The sequence below is a fragment of the Notamacropus eugenii genome, chromosome 1 (assembly GCF_028372415.1).
Source record: "Notamacropus eugenii isolate mMacEug1 chromosome 1, mMacEug1.pri_v2, whole genome shotgun sequence".
Lineage (NCBI taxonomy): Eukaryota > Metazoa > Chordata > Mammalia > Diprotodontia > Macropodidae > Notamacropus > Notamacropus eugenii.
In genome coordinates, this window is record NC_092872.1 from 51,250,429 (window position 1) to 51,271,765 (window position 21,337).

A 21,337-nucleotide genomic window follows, 5' to 3' on the forward strand; every position below is an offset into this window, starting at 1 on the left:
TCTAGCAACAAGTGAGTTCCACGCTTCTTGACCTAAACCTACTCCAGCTATACTTCTTAGTCTCTATCTTGATTCTCTACACTCCCCTCTCCCAGCCTCACCCAAAAATGGTCCTTTAACCCTATGCTGTTTCATCACCAGGCTGTCTCTTTTATATTTGTGCCCATAGCCATAATAACAGAACTGGCTCCCAGATCAAGAAGCACAAAACTGTTCCTGGAATCAATTTTGTAATTCGTGATGTGGAAAATAATACATGAAATAATTAAGACAAATTTAATTGAGCAAGAAGGGGAATTACTTAATGCAGTGGCTCACGGATGGGCGTTAGCTTCCTATTTTAATTCATTTTTCTTGCTACCTAGGTACTAAGCTTAGCCGTTCCTAGGAGAGCACTGTTATGCAATTGTTAAATTTTGATAGAACTCTACAAGGGGGCAAAGCATCTAGCTCCTTGCCCTAGTTAGTACTCTTTCTGTACCTATATAAAACCTACCAGGCAGGTTACTGCCCTTTCTGGAAATGACTTCCAATTTCTCTCCTAGCCCCAACATGATGGCTCATTAGGGCTCCATTATTCTCTTGAAGGTTAGAGTACTTGGATTCAAAGAATATTCCACAGATAACCTTACGTATAAGAAAGGATTCTGACTCTGTTAGATAGTGCAATGGCTAGCACACTGTACTTGGACTCAGGAAAACCCGATTTCAAATCCAGCCTCAGATACTAACCATGTGGCTCTGGGAAAGTCATTTAACTACTCTGTGCCTCAGTTTCCTCATTTGTAAAATGGGGACAATGATAATCCCCCTTCCCAGGATTATTTTTAGGATCAAATGAGGTAGTGTAAGAGAAGCACTTTGCAAATCTTAAAGCACTATATGAATGCTATTACTGGTACTACTACAACCACTGCTACTATTACTACTACTGCTAGCACCACTACCACTACTGCTATTATCACTAACATTGCTGCTACTGCTGATTCTACTGTAAACAGCAGCTCATGTTTCTATGTAAGCCTTAATGTTTGCAAAGCTCTTTCCTTACCTGTAAGGCAAATAGCAAAAACATTACTATGTTTGAGGGACAAGAGTGTTGGACTTAGAGTCAAGAGGACTTGAGTTCAAATCTCACCTCTAACACATATTAACTGTACAGCTTTGGACAAACCACTTCACCTCTGCTCCTCACATTGTAAAATTGGGGATGACCTTTATGGTGTATTATAGCTCTAAACGTATGATACTATGATCATTTTACAGATGGGTAAACTAAACACCAACCAATTGTGTAGCCCAAGAGAGGGCATCACAGTTCAGGATACATACAAGGAAAAAAATAACACATTGTTCTTGTCACACAGATAGCCTTTGGATAATGACAAAGATTCCTGCCCCTTCTTCTTGTTTCATCTTTGCTTACTGTTTCCTAAAATAGCAACTGGGGCTTAATAAGTGGGATAGGAAAGTCCATAAAATTTACTACAGACCACTTTCCCACCATTTGGCCTGAGGAGAAAACCCAGAGTGCCCTCACCTCGGAATAATGTTGCCATTTGTATAGGCCATTGTGGTTTTATGAAGGAAGGGCTTTTTTGTTGGCTTTTGTTGTTGTTGTTGTTGTGGGGTATTTGGGGGGGGGTGGTTTGTTTTGTTCTGTTTTTGTACAAAGCAGGGTTTTGCTCTAGTCTTGTGATGAGTGACTGGGTCAGTTCACCTCTGGCATCTGACAAAGAGCCCTATACCATTTTGCAATAAAGTGATAAAATTAAAATATCTACTGCCTTTCAGATCAGACAAGAGATCCTTCAACTGGAAGACTACTACGACTGAAGTTATTTACCAGATTAAGTCAAGCCACCAGAGGCAAGGGGTCTGTAAGGAATAAAATAAGGAGCGGTAGAGGGGGGAGGGATCACAAAGATTAAAAAAAACTAGTTCACATATCTGGCCAAAGGCCTGAAGATAGTAGTTGTGACAATAAGTCAGGATTGAGTTTTTAGGACAGAATCAAAAACACTCATTAGAATACAGCATTCAGTAAAGAATAGTAAACAATTAGATACAGTCCTCTCTCACCTCCTTATTCTCCTTAAACAGACAAAGAATGATTCCACAAGGACTCAAATGTTATACATTAGTCCGATGTCATTAGTTGAGAACCCAACAGAGAAGTTGATTAGTAAGGCTTTTTCCCCCCTTAATATCCTGCAATATATGAATTTGGTCTTTATCTAGATAACCCAGAGGCAGTAACATGGAGTCAATGCAGAGCTGGTCCCATCTCTGACACTTATGGTCCTTGAGAACTCAGGTCAGTCACTTAACTTTTCAGCTTTCCAGACTACTTTCTGTCTCTGTCTCTGTCTCTCTCTGTCTCTCTGTATAAGATTCATTTTTCCCAGTTACATATAAAGACAATTTTTACAATTTGGTTTTTAAAATTTTGAATTCCAAATTTTCTATTTCCCTTCCTGATATAGTGAGCAATTTAATATAGGTTAAACATTTGCTATCATGAAAAATTTATTTCCATGTTAGTCTTGTTGTGAAAGAAGACAGACCAAAAGGAAAAATGCAATAAAAATAAAGAAAATGAAAATAGTATGATTTGATATGCATTCAGACTCCACCAGTTCTTTCTCTGGAGGTGGATAGCATTTTTCATCACTCAAGAAATTCTTTTAAGATGAAGAGTTGCAGGGAAGATACCCACCTATGTTAGTAAATGGAATTTTTTCACCTAGAAGTTCCCTGTACAGATGAAACCAAAAGTTCCCTCTATTTATGCAGCCAAAGTCAAGTGGGAATTAGAGTAATTGAATTAAACTACTCCACAAACATTTAGTAAGCACCAGCTGTATGTAGAGTACTGTGCTGGGAAGTTAGACATAGTATCATTGAGACATAGCGTTTACCTTCAGCATGTTTACAGTCTATTGGCAACTACTGAGTGTACATTGGTCACCTTTGGATTGCCTGTCTCCTTCCTCCTCTAGATCATGGCCTTACTCTTCCCTATCAATTTGACTGTGTAGATGACAGACTAGGCATGAAGAATCCAAATTATCCAACGAGCATTTGTTTTAGCATGATACTTTATGTGCAAGATGAACATATTGTGTACTAGTAATTATTCCAGGTACTGTGGATAACAAGATTAAAATGAAATATATTCCTTCCTTTTAAAGAGTTTTTATTCTACAAAGGGATACACCAGATAACAGATAAAATGTACACAGATAAGTAAATATAAGATAATTTGAGGGATGAGGGAGGCACTAACAACTAGAGGAATCAGTGAAGGCTTCTTATAAATTCATGAAGTCGAAAGACCTCCAGACTGGGAGTTGGGAAGCGTAAGCTTTTATCATGACTCTGACTTTAACTCATTGTATGAATCCTTTGCTCTCTCTGGGCCTCAGTTTCCCCACCCTTAAAATAAAAGGGCTAGACTAAATATTATCTTATTTATTTAAGATTCCTGACATTATGGAATATAAAGACCAGATCATGTGAAGCTACAACAAACTGTGTCAGGCTATTACTGGTCATGGACCTTAGCATATAGATCTGGTCACATTTGGAAGATCCATAAATTAGGTATCCCAAAAATCCTTGAGCAAGGCTTTTTTTTCTCTCTCACCAGCTCTCCCAGGGCAAGGTCTCTTTATTCAAATGGTTGTGCAAATATCAAGTCTTGTAAGAGGCTCCAATCCAGCTAGCAGGAACAATGGTCAGATAGAAGGAATCATTCAATCCACAAGCATTTTTTAAACACATATTAAGTGACAGCCACTGTGCTGGGTGAAGGGGATACAAATACAAAGAATGAATATTTACTCCCAAGATGTTTATATTCTATCAAGGGAGATGATCATTCCTATATAAGTATGTTTTAAAGACACAGAATTCCATGTCATATGACCAAAAAGATGGTGGACTAGACATTTTCTTCTATGCTCATGACTTCTCAAATCTCTCCAAAATAGAAATTATGCATAAGAAATAAAGCAATTTCATATTTCTTCATGGCCTAGGACACCAAGAACCTTAATAAGGCAAAAACTTGACAAAGTAACAGCAAAAAAGACTAATTGCTAACTCCTAACAATATATGTCAGTATTCCTTCCTCTACCATCCACTACAATCTGGCAACAGGGCTACACAATCAGACCAGAGCTCAAGTCTACCCTGTCCTTTCTCCAATTGCCACAACAAATAAAAAAGAAGAAACGTGCTGTCTCAGGGAAAGAAACTCAGTAATCCTCTATGCTACAAAAAAGATTAGATAAAAATGAAAGGAAGGGAGGAAACTGAGGCAGGACATATGTGATTATGTGTTCAATAAGCCTGAGGAAAAGAGCAGCCAGGCGCCAGTTATGGCCAGTTCTGTACCCCTTAGAAAGCCTCTTGCAGAGATTAAAGCCAATACAACCTGGACTTCACAGCTTGGGAAGAGGCTATGGCTTTGTGGTTCTATTCCTGGGAAACTGGGATTAAAAAAGTGAGCAATGGGGAAATATAAGGAAAAAAAATTGGAATTATCAAAGATCTCAAGAGAAAGAAAACTCAGAGACCTTGAGCATGAGCAGATAAAAAAAAAGGAAGGATATTAATAACAGAAGGGAATGTGGCCTCCAAATCAGCTAAATGAGCACAAAAAGCTATGATTATTGCAAGACAAAGAAAAAAGATCACTACGTGATGAGGCAAAAGATATTATAAATTCCCAAGGGAACATAGCACCTCAGCAGGATATTCCTGAATGGTTTGGAAGGGAAATAAGAATTGTGAAAGCAGAATTTAGGGCCTGCATAACAGAAATAATTGTCAGAATACAAAGACTTGAATCCATGATGTCAAGTCTGATTGGGAATGCAAATACACAGAAGTGAAGAATAATATGAAAGAAGAGAAGCAAAAAAAAAATGACATTAAGGGAAAATATGATCTCCATACAAGGAAAGCATATGGATCTTGAAGACAGGATGAATAAAGACAATAGAGAAGAACACTAAAAATATTTGAACACTATTGTGCAAGAAACATAAGAAAACTTTACAGAATTAAATGAACAGGGGTGGGGGAAGCATGTTAATTGAAAGAAACCACAGAATCCCCTCCAGAACCAAAGACAAAACAAACAAAACTTATACTGTAAACTCCAAGACACATATAATGCTGCAATTTCACAGTTCCAATGATAAATAGCAAATTCCACAAGCAACCAAGAGGAAAACCTTCAAATATAAGGGAAAGGAAATTCAAATTATACAAGACTAACAGGGCTATTCTGTACCCATCAGACAATAGAGGAAGAAATGGAATAGGAAACGTTCTGAAAAGCAAAGGAATTCAAGATGCAATCCAACATGACATACTTGGAAAACCCATGTCTAATCATGAATGAAAAAGCTAGACATTTAATTTTAAAAAGAGACATTCAAAGCCTTCCCAGAAAGAAAACTAGACCTGAACAAAATATTTGCTTTGCAAACACATCAGTGAATAGAAAAATAACAAAGGTAAAGAAATTCAGAAACCAAGGTCAACAAAAAAAGACCATTAAGAGATTTCTTTCCAAAACTACACAAGGAAATAAAGGTCTAAACAGAAGGCAAATGGAAGCTGGGTGAATGTTTTTAGTGAGACTAAGTCACAAAATGCGAGGATGCATGAAATGGAAAAGAGGAGGAAGAAGACAGAGGAAAATATGTAATATGCCCTAATTAAATGAAAGATTAACAGTGAAGGGAAAACAATTTCAGAATTCTCTAAGGAAGAAGGCAGCCTGCAGGAGAATGTTTGAGGAGGCAAGAGGAGATCTACCTTTGTTTAAAAGATTGAAGCATGGGAGAAAAAGGGAGAAACTTTGTTTCAGTGGGAGGGGGCTACCACTGAAGAATACTCACTGGAAGAAGCATTTCCCAGTCTCCCTTAATGGTAGTTTCCTCCCTCTGAGATTTTCCCCTATTAATCCAGTATATATCTTGTCTCTATATAGTTGTTTGCCTACTATTTTCACTATTAGATTTTGGGGTCTTTGAGAACAAGGACTGTTTTATGCTTTAATTTGTACTTAGCATAGTGCTCAACACATAGTAGGTCCTTAATAAATGCTTGTTGACTGACTTACTGACTTTCCAAAAGTGAAGTGGGCTATTTTAGGAGACACCAAAAACCTTCCCAACTGTAGGAACTAAAGTAGAGACTGGAAGACCACTTATTAAGTGAAGAGTAGATTCCTGATCTCTTGTGATCTCTTGTGAATTGGGTTCTGTCCAGCTATGAGGTTCTTTGCAACCAATGATGAACAAGGATCTACCTTGGCTTCCTATCCAGGGAAGGAGCATTGCTTTGAAAATTTACTCCCCACTGACGTTGGGATATTCTTGATATCACTCATTTTTCATGGAACTTAGCTGTGTCTGTCTACCCTTGGATGACTGGGGTCAAGGAGGCATCTGCGACCTTCTGGGCACAGCAGAATGAATCACAGGCTGGGGCGGGAGGGGTCACAAAAGGACACATCCTGGCATCCACAGGAAGCACACATGTGGATAAATTAACATTTGAACTTTACCTTTCCTTAATATCAACAAATTCCTTTTGCTAACACCTTTATCTCCTATCACTCACATTTAAATGTCAGAGGGACAGCTTTGTCCCCCTGCTTTAACCTAACCAAAATCTGAAAAAGCAAAAACTGCATGAAAACAACAAAACGTCAAAGGACTCTGAAAGAGATTCCCAGTTGTCACAGTCGAGGCATTTTAGAAAATAAGTATTTTACTTCAGCAATACAATCTTAGTCATATATAAAGCTACCCCACTTTGTGATTGTGTTTTTGTCCTTTCCCAGTCCTACTAATATTTGCTATCAGTGATTGGAACAATCAAGCTGACGGCATTTTCTTCCTTCACAGAATTCTGGGGCACTTGGACAAAGGAGAAGGAACAGTAATCATCTCCTCTGGTTAAAGGAAGGTTGTTGTTTTTTCAGTTATTTCACTGCTCAGGATATGCCCACTGGTCAGTCCATAAGGAATGTTCTACGTTCATGACTTCACAATGGTATAACATGACAGCTTAGTCTGAATGAGACACCCAGAGGCAGGTCATCAGGGATTCAGGGAGAATGTAATGAAGAATGTCCCATAGAGATCTTTCCTGAGGCCAATCCAAATATAGGTCACAACCATTTAGCTTTTTGTAGCTCAGCTAAATTCATTTGTTCATTTACTAAGTAAGTATCTATGTATGAGGTGATGTTCCAGGAACAGGAAGTATTGAGAGAGATGAGTTACAGCTCTTGCTATCAAGGACTTTATAATCAACTAGGGATAGTGACTCCTAAACAGATAACTGAGTTAGATGAATGGAAAGGAGCGTTCTGGACTAAATTCCAGACAAAATTTGAGAAAGAAGAAATCATTTTCATCTATGGTGGATTAGTGATGGAGTCAGGAAAGGCTTTATTGGGAAGCTGATACTTTTAGTAAGACGTAGGGAGCAAAGAGAGTTCACCAGATAGATAGGAGGAGGAATCTATCTCAGACACCCAAAAGGTGATGCATAAAGGAATGGGAGCCATACAGAGTGCTATGAGGATGACTTTACAGAGCACTGTGCTCACCTAAAGTCCATGATATATGATAGTTCAAAGATTATTATCCTTGAGGAAGAAACTGAGGCTCCAAAAGGGAGATGGCCCATTCGAGTTTAAATTGCCTAAATTAGAACTTAGCCAGAATGGATCTACTGATCTAGGGATCTGGGGATTTCTGACGGGGCATTCTTTCTGCTGTAACGCCTTCTAGGCACTACCTTACAGTAGCTTTATTGATGACCTGAAATGAAGGATTTAACAACATATTCATCAAACTTAGTGACAAGCTAAAATCAGGTTATAATCACCTTGATAAACAAGAAGATCCATTCTTCTGAAATAGAATAAAACTCCAACAGTCCAAGGGATCAGGAATATGATACATGTGTGAGTGGCTAGCATATATAGAGCACTTTAACAATTGTAAAATTCTTCCATTTCTGCCTGCTGTGATGCCTCTATTTCTTCGAGGCCCAATTCAGGGACCACCTCCTCCACTGAGGAAGCCTTCTTTAACTTCCCATGCCCCAAACTGCTCTTAACCCTATGTCTGACTCTCTTGTGTGTCTTCATTATGCTTTACCTTGGATCATTGTTGTTTGTGCCCATGTTTTAGCATCCCACGAGACTGTAAATATTCATAGGGGTGGGGTCTGTGTCTTACCTCGTTTTTGTATCTTGCAAACAGTAGGAACCTAAATACATTGAATTGAATTGAAATAAATTGCAAAGTCCTGATCATAGTAGATGCTCATACTCAAACTTGATGCCCTTTCATCAAGAATGTGATTTATGGGATTTCTAGTTCATGTAGAATTTGCATGATAAAAACATTCAATTTTCCTGTCCATTAAAAAGAGTGGGAAAGGCCTGATTCTCTAAATAAATAAAATCCTGAGGATTTCATGGCATCCAGTTTTGCTCATTGAACTTTCATAAAATGAGAAAGACTTGGTCAAAAGTGACCAAAAAAGTAAGAAGGAGGAGGAGGAATAAGAGGAGAAGGAAAAGGAAAAGAAGGAAAAGGAGAAATAGGAAGGAAGAATGAAGAAGAAGAAAGAAAGGAAGGAAGAAAAAGAAAGAAAGAGAGAAAGAAAGAAGGAAGGAAGGAAGAAGAAAGAGAGAGAGAGAGAACTCACCAAATGAAGAAAGACAAAAAAAATTGTAATTGTTTGGCCTTGATTATTTAGGTCAGGGAGTTCCTGACTTATTATAAAAATCTGAATGAAGGGAATACAGTTTAGATTTTTCTCTCTGTCCCCAAAGGATTGGGCAAGAGGAAAGCAGTCTCACTCAAAGTAGGAGACAAGTTAGATGTGGACCATAACTTCACCTCTAAATTCCTATGATTCTGTGTTCTTACTTCTCAATCGTCAGAGAGACCAAACACAGAAAAGTTTCCCTGGCGGTCTTCAAGGAAAAAAAAAGGGCAATTGTGAGCCTTGCAATAGTCTGTTTCTGTGCTGTCCTGGAGGGTGGAGGCTAGGATAGGTGACCTCTCAACATCTTTTCCTGCTCTATCACTCTACATAAAAGTAGGACCCTCTCTCCATGACATGTTTCATCAAAAAAACCAAGAAATATGCTTTTTCTGCATGCTCAATATCTGTTATGATCAAAGGAAGCAATATCTTGTCAACTTAAAATGTAGAAGAAAAGAAGCCACAACCTTATTTTTTTCCCTTGAAGTATCCCCATTATGCCCTGTGTTTTTGGAGAGATGTACTTAGCTCACTCCACAAATAGAACAAAAGAGACTTTTTATCAATTCTTCCTAAATGAACCCCCCAAATAATAGAGCATTTTCACCAGCACCAAAGAAACTAATTTGAATATTATTATATAACTACCTCCTGTGGGCAGATGTCTGTTTTCTACATGAGGTGGCTACAAGTCATTTAACAAAAGTGATATTTGAAATGAGGAACCATGTGGTGATACAAAGGGAGCCATTCTCCCCCTACCTGCTCCTCAAACCCCTGGCTCTTGTTGTAAGAACCCTCATCTTTTCTATTGGGTAGGAGAGAAGCAGCCTAGGATAGAGAGCTAGACTTGTATGAAGTAAACCTGAGGTCATTTCCCACAATTGACCTGTATTGCCTAAGTGACCCTGGATAAGTCATTTGACTCTCTCAGTGTCCATACCATGGCAATCATCAAAGATGTAAAATTGCAGAGCTGGAGGTGATCTATATTGGTAGAGTCAACTCAGAATCATCAGTAGTCAATTCAAGTCAATATGCATTTATTAAACCCTTACTGCGATAATCACTAGGATTACAAATGCAAGCAGGAAAAAAAAGCCCCTGTCCTCAAGGAGCTTGGATTCTTTTTTTTTTTTATTCTGAATGTAGGAAATAAAAGAATAGAAAAAAGCTGGTTATACATGAGACTACAAATCTTTTATGTACAACTTGCTATTCCTTTAAAATACATGATAAAGTTATCATGTAATTTTTTCTTTTTTTCTTCCCGCCTTCCTCCCCACCTAGAGATAGTCACCGTTAGACAAGAATGTGTGTGTAAGTGTGTATATACAAACACACATACATAAACACACAAACACATATATATGTATACATGTAAAATCATTCTTTGTGTATCAGTGTGTACTTCTATTTATCGATTCTTTCTCTGGATGTAGATAGTGTCTTCCCTTGTATGTTCTTTGTTTAATTTGGGTATTTTTAATAGTCAAAATGACTTAGTCATCCAAAATTGTTCTTAAAACAATACTGTTGCTTCCACATACAACATGCTCTCGGTTCAGCTCATTTCACTCTTCATTACGCACAAAAGCTGAAACGAAGGGAGAGGGGAGAGGGAAGAAAAAGTACAAGAGCGTGATGGAGACAGATAAAGTCCGGAGAGTCAGGAAGAGACAATAGAAAGGAATGAAGATATATCTGGTCTGGCATTTTCCTTAAAGGTTCTGGAAGGAGCCAACCAATCAGAGGAAGGAGACATGGGGCAGAGTGTAATTCTAATATGGAAAGACCAGGAGTGGAATGGACCAGCAGGGTGAGGAGGTTGCTGTGGCATGATGGATACAGTTCAGAGAGTCAGGAGAGGAATGAAAATATGGCTTGCTTGGGTTCTTTCCTTAAAATAGAGATTCTGAAAGGAACTGGACAATTAGAGGTGGGGGTCATTGGGGTACATAGAAGTGCACTTCCAGTGTGAAAATTCAGAGGTGGAATGAACTACCAAGAAAAGGACACAAAAACTACAAGGAGGATATCATTAGCTTTCACAAGGTCATTCTATTCCAGGAATGTCAGTATCACCAACTTAGTGGATTTATTCTTTTCCATGTGGAACATAATTGCTTAAGGGTTTGTCTTTCTTATCTGCATCATTCTAACCTCCAGCTGGAATATTTTGGAATACTTTCTACTTTTTAGCAACCAATTCAATTACATTATTCTGCTGAGTCTTCAGGGCTTCTAGTTTTTTGTTCTTATAAAATTTAATCTGCTAACTTTTTAATATTTTCTTCATTCTGTGCTCTTAGTTACTTGATCTGTTGCCCACACTTAAAACTTTCATACTGTCCTCCTCCCAAGGTAAGTTTTATCCTTTTTGTAATCATAAAATTATTCCTCTTGGTGAAGGAACTCTTGAAGAGACCCAGCAAGGTGTCCCTTTAAACAATGCATGTCTGCCACATGGTGTTCCCTCTACAGAGTTTAGTTATCTGTACAATAAGAGGCTTAGAAAATGTCCAAGACAGCACTAGTACTCTCGTAGAATTATTTGGAAACCAGAATCCAACAATGTGATGTATGCAAGAGACACACCTGGGACAGAATTGAAATGAAGGGCTGGAGCACAGTCTGTTTTGGTTTGGCTGAGGTGAAGAAGGAAGGGGTAGCAATCATGATCTCAGAAAAAGCAAAAGCAGAAAGAGAGAGAGAGGGAGAGAGAGAAAGAGAGAGAGAGAGAGAGAGAGAGAGAGAGAGAGAGAGAGAGAGAGAGAGAGAGAGAGAGAGAAACCAGGGAACCTACATTTCACTGAAAGGTATTATAGATAATGAAGTAATACAAAAAAAGTTTATAGCAAGTTTCTCCAACAAAAACCTCATTTCTCAAATATATAAGTAACTGAGTAGAATTTATAAAAATAAGAGTCATTCCTCAATTGATAAAAGGTCAAAAGATATGAACAGGTAGTTGTCAGAAAAAGATATCAAAACTATTAATAATCATATAAAAATAATCTTGATCACTATTGATTAAAGAAAGGCTAATTAAAACATTACACACCTACCAGAAAAAAACAATTCTGCAAGGCATGATGGAAAATTAATGAATTATTGGTGGAGTAGTGAACTGGTCCAACCATTCTGGAGAACAGTTTGGAACAGTGACCAAAGAGCTACAAAACTATGCATATCCTTTGATTCATCAATACCACTACTAGGTCTATATCCCAAAGAGATCAAAGAAAAAGGAAAAAGAGCTATATGGACAAAAATATGCATAGTAGCTCTTTTATGCTGGCAACGAATTGGAAATTGAGGGGATGCCCATCAATTGAGGAATAATTGAACAAACTAGGGCATATAATTGTGATGGAGTACTATTGTGCTATAAAAAAGGATCAGAGGGGTAGTTTCAGAAAGAAAAAATGGCAAGATCTATATAAAATTATTCAAAGTGAAGTGAGAAGACCCAGGAGATCATTGTGCACAGTAATAGTAATGTTGCAGTAATGATGAGCTGTGAAAGACTTGGCTACTCTGATCAAAACAGTAATCCAAGGTGATTTTGAAGGACTCATGATGAGAAACAATGCTATCGAGCTGCAGAGAAAGAACAGATAAACACTGAGAGCAAAAAGAAGTATAAAGTTTTTCTTTTTTTTTGAGATATAGTCAATATGGAAGTGTTTTGCATGATTTCACAGGTGTAATTACCATCATATTATTGTTTTCTCAGTGGATGGGAGAGGGTGGAAAGGAGGGAGAAAATCTGAAACTCAAAATTTAAAAAGGAAACAATGTTAAAATAAATAAGTAAATAATAGACCAAAAAAAAAAAAACCCAATACTCTGGATAGGCTTCACCTACACTGCAATAAACAGGAAAAATGAGTTAGTACAATGGGAATTCATTTTGGCCATACCTTTTTAGTGTAAGGAAAAGCCTGCTTTCTGCCAAAGTCAGTATTTATTTTGTGATAAGTCAGGTTTCAGGCAATACAAGGATGGCTCAAAGCTCTTGATCCCTTGGACAGTAACTCACAAGAGGTATAGTTTTCAAATCTTGCCTTGGGCAGCAAATGCCTTCTCTTTACTCTACTGAAAGGTTTCTTCCAGCTCCGATCTTCCAAGGTTCTTTATTCACCCCACCTTGACAAGGTTCATGTCCCCATCCCCTCTTCTTGTGCTGAAAAACACAGAGCTGACCCTGGGTTGATTGTCCTCCCAGATGGAGTTTGTAATGAATATATAGTATTGGATTGAGACTAAAACATTATTAGCATTTTTCCAGAACTCAGGCTCCTTCCTGTAAAAACATTAAAAAGAGAGATATCAATGCCTAGTTTTTGAGCCAGGCAGAGGCCTCCATTAGTGTTAGGTTCCACGCCTAGATTCTCTTTTTCACTAGTCAGAAGTTTAGCCCAAAGATCTGTTCTTGTTTTTATTTTCATTACATACATATTCATGTACCTGCCCATGTGAGTTCTCCAGGGGGCTTTCACTCCCCTCCTAGAGGAAAAGAAATTAATCTTCCCAGGAAGGAAAGAGCTGAGTTTTGCAGGATGTGGGCTGTCTTTTTGAAGCAGGAAGCTGGTGAGTCTCAAGAGATGAAGGTCAGGAGTTTGTGCCTTTAAGAGGTCAACAGTATTTTATTAGAAGCAGGAGATCCCAGAGAAATATCTGTTCCCTCAAGGTTTGATTACCACAGAGGCCAAAAAGTTATTCCTGTAGTCGAATCGAAATATTCCCTGCTCCAATTTAAGCCTACTGCTCTTGCTGACATCTCTGAGAGCATGAAGAATAATTCAGTTCCCAACACACACACACACACACACACACACACACACACACACACACACACAGAGGGAGAGACAGAGACAGAGAAACACAGAGGCAGAGAGACAGAGAGCAAGAGAGAGACAGAAAGAGAGAGAAAGAGAGAAGAAATGTTTATGAGCCCCAAATGAAATGACATACATAAAGAACTGTGCACATCCTAAACGTGCTATGTAAATGTCAGCTATTACTGTCTTAAAAACACCCTAGAAGTCACTTTTCCATTTAAATCAGCTTTAAAGTCTTTTTCATCTCTGAAAATCTATGATTCTAACCATACCTACTCTTCTTCTACTGGGTGGGACTCTAAACTATACCGAAGGAGAAGAGTCTGGAGGTAAGGAGACTGATTAGGTTATGCTAATAGTCTAGGAGATAGACACTGAAGATGAGGCACGAGGAAATGAATGATTCATTTTCTTCTACACCCCAAGGATAAGAGAAAACTTTTCTTTGAGAGCTGGTTTCAGTTATGCTCAGCTTTCATGCTCCCTTTCACAGACCTTCCGAAGCTGCCCTCCCCGACACTCCACACAATTTCAACATCATCTCCCATGTCTCTGCTCAGTGACTTGTAAAAAACTCACAGTTCCTGCAAAATCACAGAATCAAAGATTTTTAGAGCTAGCAAAGACCTCAGAAGGCATCTAGGCATGTTCTTGCCTCAGAAAAGAATCCCCTCCTCAACACCACAGAGAAATGTCACCCAACTTCAGATCAAAGATCTGTGGGTTGCTTTTGCCGTTTGGATTAGTCCATTTTTTGAAAGTGTTATTTGCTTCAGCATTTTTGAGTCTCCTTTAGCAAGAAGTTGACTTGTTTTTCATGATTTTCTTGCATCACTCTCATTTCTCTTCCCAATTTTTCTTCTACATCTCTTACTTGATTTTCAAACTCCTTTTTGAGCTCTTCCATGGCATGAGACCAACTCATATTTTTCTTGGAGGCTTTGGATGGAGGAGCTTTGACTTCTGTTGTCTTCTTCTCTTTGTATATTTTGATTTTCCTTGTCACCAAAGTAAGACTCTATAGTCTGATTCTTTTTCTGGTTTTTTCTCATTTCTTCAGCCATTTACTTGACTTTTGAGCTCTTTGTCAAGGTACCTCTCTGCTTGCACTGGGGGTGGAGGATTATACTGTCAGCTGCTTGATCTCCCCACAATATGTGAGCCTAGAGCTCCAGAAACAGCCACTAATGCTGCCCTTGCTGCTGCTGTGGTTACCTTGTGCTCCTCCACCTCCTCCGCAGCTGTAGAACTTGAGTTGGGCCACTCTACTCTTTCATATAGGTCCAAGTTTTCTTCCACTAATGTTCCAATTTGTCCTCAGAGTTTTGAGGTTGCAAAGTCTGGAAATCACCCCAGGTGCCAATGATTCAGTCCCCCCTCCCAGGCCTGCTCAGGTCCCATCTGTGCTGGCACAAACCACCCTGGACCACACTCTGCTCCTAGCTTGGTGTGATAGATGCTTCCACCTTCCAGGCTATCTTGGGCTGGAGATTTGCTTCACACCATCATTCTGTGGGTGCTGCAGCTCCAGAATTTGTTTAGTCATTTTTTTTTCCAGGTATTTGACTGGGTTTGGGGAGAGAGCTCTGGCAAGTCTCTGTTTCTACTCCACCATCTTGGCTCCAACCCCAAATCAAAGATCTTCAGCGAGATGGGGAACACACGACCTACCATGAAAATCCATCCCATATTTTAACAACTCCAGTTGTTGGTGCATTTTCCCTGATATTGAGTCAAAATCTGCTTTCTTGCAGCTTTTGCATGTTGCTCCTGGAGACCATGGAACCATGGAAAGAGCAAAGGATTTGGAGTCAAATGGGTTCAAATTCTAGCCATGCCACTTACTACCTATAGGGTCTTTGGCAAATCATTTAATTTCTTTAGGCCTCAGTTCCTTAATTTGTAAAATAATGGGGTTGGATTATATGGTCTCAGAGTTTCCATCCAGTTCTAAAGGTATAATGTATAAATCTGTCCTCAGAATATAGTGTAAACCAGAACTGGTGGCCAGGCAGAATGGGAATCTTTCTTATCTGTTGGGTGGAACCGGGCTCACGCCATGATGTAAGTCTGTCCAGGAGGCTGCTTGGTACTCCAGAGCAATGATCTCCAAAGATGATCCACTGAAATTGCCAAAAGAAAGTTTAGACATTCTATTTATGCATTTTAATCTAAAAATAAGAAAATTAAGCTTTACTAGTATTTAATATATGCATTACTACTGGGGTCCTCAGGTGTGTCAGAAAACTACTGCCCTCTACAGTACAATAGGGAGCCTAAGGAAAGAGGGGGAGTTCCACCACGAAGAAGGATTGACAGTGAAGTCCTAGCTCATTTTTTTACTATTGATGTATTGTAATATACTGAAGCTTACATGAACCCAGTAAAGGGGACTTAGATTTTAAATTCCTAGTTTTGACATAATTAACCATCACCAAATGGACAACTATGGACAACTAGCTTATACATATTTTTACAGATAAACCTCAGATTGAAACACTGATAATATGAGCACAAGCAAGCAACAATAAAATGGTAGTCAAAACATCTCCCAAATCAAGCTCTTTGTCAGTCATATTACAAGAAAAAACAGAAATGATCTAATTAGATTTGACCCAAAAAACTTATAATTTGAAATTGCCAAAATGATTATTTGAAATATGAATTTATATTATCACTAATGATGTACCTTACTCTAAATGGATGTGGGGCCTTGAGATATTAGCTAACAGTAGAAAGCCATCATCATTAGCAGCTCATTTAAAAAACTAAGCTCTTGCTGTCAAAAAAAGGATAAGTACATCACTTATAAAAACACCTATAAAAATCTTAGAATTAGAATTTTCTGATCTGTCTAAAAACCTTCTGAAGAGTTTCTGGGGGAGTTTTATTCCATTTATTAAGAAAACATGAATGCAATACCTTCCAATTAGCTTGCAAGAACAACTGAGTGGCATCAGGGAAGATAGTAATTTACTAGCTTAATTTCAACAGAAACCTTTGCATAATTGGTAGATGGAATTTGAAAATGAACATAATGATTTAGCAGCCATAACCCATATACACTTCTTCCATTTGGGTACTTTTGTGAGACATCTTTTTTCATCTATTTCATTTAGGCATTAAAAATAAGGTGCAAAATAAACAGAATCCAGCAACAGACTTTCAACTTGAAGGAAATAAGGAAGGAAGGAAGGAAGGAAGGAAGGAAGGAAGGAAGGAAGGAAGGAAGGAAGGAAGGAAGGAAGGAAGGAAGGAAGGAAGGAAGGAAGGGAGGGAAAGGAAGGGAGGAAACAATTATCTGTTAAGTAGCTGCTATGTGCCAGGCACTGTGCTAAGAGCTTTACAAATGTTATCTCATCTGATCATCATTTGCACATTTGATCTTATTTGTAGATTTCAAAGTGTAAAACCAAGATTTTAAAAAATAACCAAGGATAGTCAATTACATTGTTCTCATTTAAAATATTATTATATTTTAGTGAGAATGGAAAGTTTCTTATAGTATGAATAAATAAAATAAAAATATTTCTAAATACTTATTTCATCTTTATCTCACCCATTTTCATTTCTAATATAGTATATTTTATAATGCACATAATATATCAATGTAGAAATAATACATAATTTATAAACACATAAGCATATTTTTTATTATTATTAATAGGAGTATACAACCAAAATAAAGTGGAGACCACTCTTCTAAAGGACAAGCTCTGAGCTAGTTTTATAGCATTTTCTCTGGCTTTAAGTCTGTACTGATACTTTCATGGACACAGTAGTGAGAACATTTGTGACTAATCAATGCAACAAATAGATCTCACTGAATCTCTGTTATGTGTAGGTCACTGATATTGGCACTGTGGGTGGGAGGAGGGGGCAAAAGAGAAGGGGACACTATTCCAACGATACTATGACTGAAATCCACAATTCAGCTAAGGAGACAAAGCTCTCATATAGAAAACGCATTCATTTTGAATCAAGGACTAGACCATGTGCTATAGACTGTGGATACAGCTTGTTGTTCAGTTATTTTGATCATGTCTAACTCTTTGTGACCCCATTGGGGATTTTCTTAGCAAAGATGCTGGAGGGGGTTTGCCATTTCCTTCTCCAGCTCATTTTGCACATGAAGAACTGAGGCACAGGATGAAATGACTTATCCAAGGTCACATAAATAGTAAGAGTATGAGGTTGGATTTAAACTCGGGAAGATGAGTCTTCTTGTTTCCAAAGCCAGGGCTCTGTGCACTATGGTACCACCTAGCCACCCATGTAAGTTTAGTAGGAAGCCAGAAATGAAAGAGATTTGTGAGGGCTACAGAGTGGTTCCATGGATAGAACACTGGGTTTGGGATCAGAAAACCCAAGTTCAATTCCTTGTTCTGCCACTTAATGCCTTAGTGATCTTGAGCCAACACTTGACTTCTCCATCTCTAGTTTTCATTTAGAACATGGAGGCCTAGACTAGGTGGCCGCTATGTTCCTTTCCATAGGTAAATCTATGATCCTAAGAACAAGGAAGACTTTTTAGAGGAGATGAGATTACCTGGACCCTAAAGGAGGAGGGAAAGGATGTGGGGAGGTGAGAGAGGACATTCCAAGCTAGAACAAGAAACAGTCTAGGCAAAAGGTCAGAGGCAGGAATGAGCCTGATGAGTCCCAGGATAGTAAGGAGACTGTTCTGAAGGGATGGGAGGGTGTGAGATAGTAGGAAGAAGAGAGAGATGAGGCTGCAGCTTAAAGAGGGAAGAGTATGGATAATTTTGAAGGCCAGGCACATGGGTGTCAATGGGACACCTATAATAGAATGCTATCCATAGCTAGGCCTGACTCTTCCTCTTTTTGTTTTTACATTGATTTTTTAAATTTATTTTTAGTTTTCAACATTCACTTCCTGACTTTACCTCTTGATGTCTGACTTTCCCTCCCAGCTTCTGACACTCACTGCTGGGGGAGATCCTGGAGAAGCAGGATCAGAACCCTCAGTGGGATTTGGGTTATGGAGATTAGACTTAAAAGCAGTCTAAGACTAGTGGATTTTTCAAATCCACTAGTGGATCTATTGACTAGTGGAGCTATTGAAGGTATTTGAGTAGGAAGTGGCATGATCTTAGCGGTGCATTAAAAGCGCATTTTTGGGCAACCAGAGAGGGGGAAGATTGAAGGCAGAAGATAATTTAGGATTGCTACAAGAGTGCAAGCACATGTTATGGAGAAGCAGGGAAAAGTGATGAATCAAGCCACAGAAAAAATGTCACTTTTCACATATCCCAATAGAGGGAAATGGAAGGGGGCATAGTCATTGGAAGCAAGTTCTCCTTAAGGACAATTTCCCTGTTTGTCTTCTCTCACACTTCTTTTGCTTGCCTTCCAAAGCACCTTTATCTTTCTGTCTTTTTTCCCAAACCTCTATTACTGGTTTCAATTTAAGATAGAGTCTAAGGCCAAAGTTTCTAATAGCACTTGCAATGAATTTTCAAGATAAGCTTTTCTACTAAGGTCTGATTTGCAAATAACTTTCTGTGGGACTGTTTTCTCACCCCACATCTCCTTCCTCAAACTTGGATTCATAGAAAGATCAGTATCTACTAACTGGGGGGATTTGGCTGTCATGTGGCTTTGTTCTGCCTGCTTCACAGTTTCTGTATCTGTAAAAAGAATGGGTCAGGAGGCAGCCTGGACAGGTGGAGAGAGAAGCACCTTGGAATCAGGAAGATCAAGACTCAAGCCCTACTTCTGACACATCTTTTTACTTCAGACGAGCCCAGCGTTTACTTTTCTTCTGACCTCCTATCTGCTTGCTGGTTCTAAACCTAGACTATGAAACCCTGTGAAGTAATAGAATGTTGGGTTTGGACTTAGAAGAGCTGGGTCTAAATTGCAGTTTTAATAGCTACCTGTGGGCAAGTCACTTTCACCATCTGGGGCTCAGGTTCATCATCTATAATTGAGGGAGGTGGATTATCTGATCTCCAAGGTCCCATCCACGTCTGAACCCTGGAGGCAGCTAGGTGGACCCTGGGGAGAAAGTGCCGAATTTGGAGGCAGTTACACTTAATTTCAAATTCCGCCTCAGACACTTTAATAGATACTTGACTTTTCTTAAGGACCAGCCTTAACCCAAATCGCTCTGGCTCTCCCAGACCAAGCCCCACTCAACGGTCATTGTTGGGCCCTCATTGGCTCAGAGTGAGTGGAAATAACAGTTGCTTCTGTTTTGGCCAGAAAACCTAAGGGTCTTCCCCTTCCAGATTGATTTTTTTAACTAGGTAAAGAGGCCGTTCTCTGCCTTACTTCTTATTAAGCCTTAATCACTGAATGGGTGTTGCCTCAGTTAATCTGAGATATGTGAAAGACCTTAACTTGAAAAGGCCAAGGTCCCCCACTGCTTTCTGGGCCATCTCTAGTCATCCTAGTCTGTATCTGGCCACTGGACCCAAATGTCTCTAAAGGAAAAAGAGACCTTGCACAGATCTCCCTCACTGAAAGACAACTCACTTTCACGTCATGGCACCACCTCCCTGATGTCATGGTTCTCATTAACAACAAAAGGCAAACCAACAATTTGTGGAGCCATAAACTCTTCAGTTAACTTGGTGCCAGAATCAGAGTCTAATATCTGCCCAGAGATTGCCTATCTACATCTCTGGGGGGAGCTTCCACACCAGGAGTTCCTCTCAGCTGATGAACTCACAGAGTTTTATAAAAACATGGATTTGAATTCTAGCTCCTACAATCACTGACTACACAACTGGGATCATTGAATCACTCAGTGTGAGATTCCTCATATACAAAGGGGATAAGAATATCACTTAAGCCAAAGACTTTTGTGAAGATTACATGAGACGATGCATATTTAAAATACTTTGCAAACCTTAAAGTTCTCTCTTTTTCTCCTTCTCCCCTCTTCTCCTCTCCTTTCCTTTCCTCTTCTCTTCTCTTCTCTTCTCTCCTCTTCTCTTCTTTCTCTCTCTCTTCTCTCTTTTCTCTATATATAAAATCATACTCATCATCATTAATTCCCCTTGCAGCCCTGATAATTGGCGTTCCATATTCTATGTCACATTCAATTGTTCCATGTTGCCTCTTCTAGGATATTAGAGCCTACCATAGCTCGGTTTTAGCCTGTCTTTCATCCTTAATTCATATTACTGACCTTTATGTGTGCTATACACCATCCAGATTGTGCTATTAGCTGTTTCCAGAACTGCATTCTAGCTCCCACCTCCATCCCTCCACAGGAACCATTCCTCAGTCCTGGAATGCATCTCCTCCTCATCCCCACTTTTCCAAATCCTTACCTTTTTTCTAGGTTGACCTTGAGGACCACAACCTCTGGGAAATCTCTCCTCCCGGATGTGAGTGTTTTCTCCCTGCACAAATTGAATCCTCCAGCAAAATACACCCTCCCTGAGTACAGAGACTGCCTTGTTTTTTATCTTCATATTTTCAGTGTTTACCTGTTAGGAAAAAAAAAGCGTTCTCTATTTCTACTTTTCTCTTCATTCCAAATCCTCTTCATATCTTCCTCTATTCACCCTCATTTTCCCCAGGTTCTGACAATGTGGTAGCCATTCTCCTTACCAAGATGACATCTTTACATGTGCCTCTTCCCCTAACCCCTCAAATCTTCTCCAGCAAATCGTCATCTTAATCATCCTGTCTCCCT